This window comes from Gossypium hirsutum, chromosome A12 (assembly GCF_007990345.1).
Source record: "Gossypium hirsutum isolate 1008001.06 chromosome A12, Gossypium_hirsutum_v2.1, whole genome shotgun sequence".
In the NCBI taxonomy this organism is placed as follows: Eukaryota; Viridiplantae; Streptophyta; class Magnoliopsida; order Malvales; family Malvaceae; genus Gossypium; species Gossypium hirsutum.
In genome coordinates this window covers 67,083,020-67,087,995 of record NC_053435.1, presented here as the reverse complement: position 1 = coordinate 67,087,995, position 4,976 = coordinate 67,083,020, and the positions used below count along the sequence as shown (strand labels likewise).

Genomic DNA, 4,976 nt, shown 5'->3' with positions numbered 1-4,976 from the left:
AGTTGATGCATGATTTCACATGTATGTGACTTTAAAGTCTAATGTATAAATATGGGCTAAGTGCCTTATGTTCCTCTTTTAGATGCTCAAATGATTAAATCAATTTATTTGTTTAATTAAGCTCAAGAGCAAAGGGGAAATAAATCCGATAAAGGGAAGGAAAAAGTGGTAGAATAGCCATCGGAATCGTTCGACGACATCCGAGGTAAGTTCTTGAGTAAAAGAGCTTAAATTATGATGTGATTAGATCATGTTTTGAGCAAATTAAAATCATGCTCTTTGTGTGGCTATTGAGCCGAATTTGCAAGAATGATAAACGTCTTGTGTTTGAGTTTTGCTAACGAAAATGAAATACGAATGGGCCATGATTTATTGCTAAATGTGCATGGTTATTTGAATTCTGTCCGGGCTAAGTCCCGAAGGCTTGTGCTAAGTGACAATATCCGGACTAAGATCCGAAGGCATTTGTGCGAGATACTAATTCCGGGCTAAGCCCGAAGGCATTTGTGCGAGTTACTAAATCCGGGTTAAGTCCCGAAGGCATTTGTGCGAGTTACTAAATCCGGGTTAAGTCCCGAAGGCATTTGTGCGAATTACTATAACCGGGCTATGTCCCGAAGGCATTTGAACGAGGAGCTATATCCGGTTAAATTCCGAAGGTACGTGATTTGGGAATGAATGAACTTGCTGTAAAATTCCAGTTAATACTCTCGAAACATCCCAACATTGAGGTATGTTTCGTATGTGCTTGAATTTAGTTGAGCCCTTACAAATAAGTATTCGCTCAGTTGATAAACGAGCTACCGGCCTTTGGCTGAGTTGATCTTTTGTGTATGTACATAAGGGTTGATAATCTGAAGCAAGTACGATATCGTAAATTTGTGCATATGAAACTATCCGTTTAGCTATATGAATGCTATACTTTTGTTGTGCTGGAATTCATTGCTCAAAACTTACTAAGCATAAATTGCTTACTCCGTTTCATTGCTCCTCTGTTTTATAGATTTGGGTTCTCCAGCTATCGGACTCGGGATCTTGAGGTCAAAGTCGCCCACACTATCAAAGCCCCCTTTTGGTACAATTTTGGTTGAACTTCGAAATGGCATGTATAGGACTACCCGTTTGTTGTGGGTCGTGGACCCTTTGGACTTGTATAATTTTGGATAGCCATGAGAAAATGGCTTATATGTGTTTGAGTATAATGTTATAATCATTCGGTGTAGATATGCTTGACAAGGATTAGCCATGGGAATGGTTAACCACTATCATAAATTGTGCTATTTATGCAAAAAGGGCTAGTTGAATCATGGAAACCATGAAATAGGTAAAGTCTACCTTAAAGGCAGATGCTGACAGCAGCAGTGATGTAGATTTGGAAAATCACTAAAAATAGTAGGAAGGGAATTAAATAGTGAATAAATTATGTAAACAAACCTTGATGAATCTACTTTCATAGGAAAGTAACGAAACAATCATACGGACAGTATGTTAAGTGATATTCAGGTTCTCGTGAGACAGGGCCAGAACGGTTTCTGGATTCCCTGTTCCGACTTTGGAAATTCACTATAAATTAACCAGAGATAATTAGGAGTCATACCATATATGTATAGATTCCTCTCTGAGTCTAATTTCTATAGAAACAAACGGCATCAGTATTGGAGCCCTGTACAAGGAGATATCCAAGTCGTAATGCGCAAAGGTCAGGGTAGTCGATCCCTGTAACATGGGAGAATTTTGACTAATAAACTGTACTAATTGGCCCGACCAAAAATTCTAGAAAAAAATATGTAGATGGGCATGTGAGTCTAGTTTCAGGGAAAAATCACGAAACTGATTTTCGAGTTGTGAAACTCAAGATATGATTTTTAAAGCGACTAGTACGCAGATTGGCAGTGTCTGGGAATTTTTTTTATAAGGGGTTTAAAGTCTGTTAACACCTCGTGTTCGACTCCGGTGTCGGTCTCGGGTTCGGTGTGTTACAGAACTCGTTGCCACGAGGGTCAATCACTACCTGGGAATAAATTACCAAAAAGGTTTTATTAAAATATTTTCCGCCGGCTAAAATGGCTAAATTACGTAATGATATTTCTTCCTTTGTGCAGATGGATTTAGAAATACTCTACGATGCATGGGAGAGATATAAGGACCTCTTGAGAAGATGCCCTCACCATGGGTTACCGCTTTGGCTACAGGTTCAAACCTTTCATAATGGCCTAAATCCTTCAACTTGACAAATGATTGATGCAGCCACTGGAGGAACTATCAATAATAAGACACCTGAGGCGGCTTACGAATTTATTGAGGATATGTCACTGAATAACTATTAGTGGCAAGTTATGAGAACAAAGGCAACGAAAGCAGCCGGTGTTTTCAACCTCGACGCGGTTACTATACTATCTAACCAAGTAGAACTCTTAAATAAAAAGATTGATGGTTTGTGTGGTTCTGCTCAGGTACATCCAGTGATTAGGTACGATTTGAATGGAGGTAGATCAAACAGTTCAGAATACCCACCTTATGGCCACAACATGGAGAACGAACAGTTAAATTACATGGGTAACAATCCTCGATCTCAAAACAATCCTTATAGCAATAATGTAACACCCCAAACCTAGCCCAGACGTTGTGGCCGAATCTGACGTGCCACATTGGAGTTGACAACCCACGTTCCGTTTTAGTGTTTTAAAAACCATATATTTTGTTGAGTTAACAATGTGTATGGAAGCTGGGCACCAGGTAGGTATCCGAGATAGAGGAGGTGAGCCATGAAGGCTGCTTAAGTACCAAGCTCTTTGATTGGATCCAATCCTAAACATGCCCACAACCATAGCCACACTTTGTTATATCGAGTTTAGATTTGTTTAAGTGAACGACTTTGATAAATCGATTAATCGTGGTGTTGAACTCTTTTGAAAACAAGTATCATTTTGAAAACACGTCCTAAGTCTAGCCCATTTGAATAATTATCAACCAGGTTTGAAGTTATTAAAATTAAAATAATCCCGAAAAGAAATAAAAGGAAAGTTAAATGGCCTTATTACAACCCAAAAATAAATAATAATTAAAGGGAAACTAATGAAAACCAACGCTTATTTAAAAGTCCAAAGACAATCACCGTGGCTACTCTGAATCCCCTCCGGCCCAAGTCCCCACATCAAGGCTCACCTGCAAGGTTAAGGAAAGGGGGTGAGTTTGGAAACTCAGTGTGCAACAAGCCCCTTTCAGAGCCCAAAACAATAATAGCCTGTTGGGTCTAAGCCCAAAACCAATCTCAAACATGTACTGGGCCATAGCCCTTTTCATATTTCATAATTCATAACACTGGGCCGAAGCCTTTTCATATTTCATATTACTGGGCCGAAGCCTTTACTGTAAACGGTACAGCCCAAAGGCCCATTTTTATGTCACATGTAATGTCAATGAAAGAATGCAACCCATTTGGGGAGACTACTCAACCCACCTTCTGCTACTCTCCACCCGTACCAACCAACACACCATGTGGGGATTAACTCGACCCACCCCGCCATAACTCTCCATTGGAAGCATAGCTGCTTTATCATATAACTGGAGGCCTAGCCTCTTTTAGTAACTGGGGCAAAGCCCTTTTTAATAACTGGGGCATAAGCCCTTTAATAACTGGGGCATAAGCCCTTTTGATAACTGAGGCATAAGCCCTTTTGATAATTGGGGCATAAGCCCTTTTGCACTTCCTCCATCCATATAAAACCCAACCCAATGCATTTATGAACATCTCGTGTGCATATCATACATATCATGTGCATATCATACATGTCATGTGCATATCATACATATCATGTTTATCAAAATCCCATGCATTAAGTTCATATATAAACCCTAGGGGTATAATGGTCATTTTTACCTAGGGGCAAAACGGTCATTTTCATATTATAAGGGTAATCTTGTAATTTTACCAAAAATTAGGGTTTCCATGTTCATTAACGGTTACAAACAATTCATGGGTGCAAACAGTGATTCTGGCCCATTTTTAGCGAAAACGAGTTATTGGGCCAAAAACCCCTAATGGCCCTACTTAGCCGATTCTGTCATCTAGGCCCATTTAGCCTATATCCATAACAGTATTAACAGTCTTAACATGCAATTTAACAGATTTCCATTTCCTACCAAATTTACCCAAATGGGCCCGAAAGCCTATTGGGCTCTAATTCAGCCCCTCGAGGCCCAACTTACCGTGAACGCCAAAAACATGCCCTTACCGTTTCCATTATTCCCGATCATCATCTCATCAATTCTAACTAACTAGTGAGCGTTCGCTTGCTCACAAGTCCTCGAAATGCCAGAATTTCGGCTTTTCGGCATTTATCGCTTTAAGCTATGAAAAAGGTTCGTTACACACCTGCTTGGCGATATTCCTCGACGAGATCTCCTACACGATTTCTCCTATAATCCATCGTTAATAATCAGCTTCCCATAATTGAACCAAACCTCAAATCATCTAATACTAATACTTACACATTCGGCCACCATCCATAATGGCCTTAGGAATCTTACCTTTGTCGCGGTTGATGACTAGGTCTAGCCACTCCGGTGATCCAAGCTACTCCAAGTCGACACTACACCTTGCTGCTCCTTCGATAAATAAACCAAAAATATTAAAAGAAGACCCCATAAGGCCTACACCCACATTCGGCCACCTCCTTAAACTAGAGGGGTTTCGGCTTTTGGCCATAGTTACACTAGGAATTGTTAGAGTTTGAACACTTACCACAGTCTTCCTCCTCTTGAATCCGGATGCCTAAAAGGTAAAGGAATTGAACGCCAACTATTGAAAAGGAAAGAAAAGGTTGCTGGTCACAAAGAATCGGCACCCACCTATCTTCACTGATTTCGGCTTTTTTGCGGTATTTCGGTAGAAGTAGAGATTAAAGAAAGAAATAATAAATGAGTTGAGGAAAGTAATAGGCTGGATTTTGAAAAAGAAAAGGGAGAAAAGATGA

General features: G+C 40.0%; 1 non-coding gene across 1 annotated transcript; it reads right to left on the bottom strand.

Moving 5' to 3' along the window:
* Positions 1 to 2,069: 2,069 nt before the first annotated feature.
* Positions 2,070 to 2,176, bottom strand: LOC121211836 (small nucleolar RNA R71). The gene has a single exon (XR_005907054.1). It is a non-coding gene; the product is annotated as a small nucleolar RNA R71 (small nucleolar RNA).
* Between the last annotated feature and the right edge of the window lie 2,800 nt (positions 2,177 to 4,976).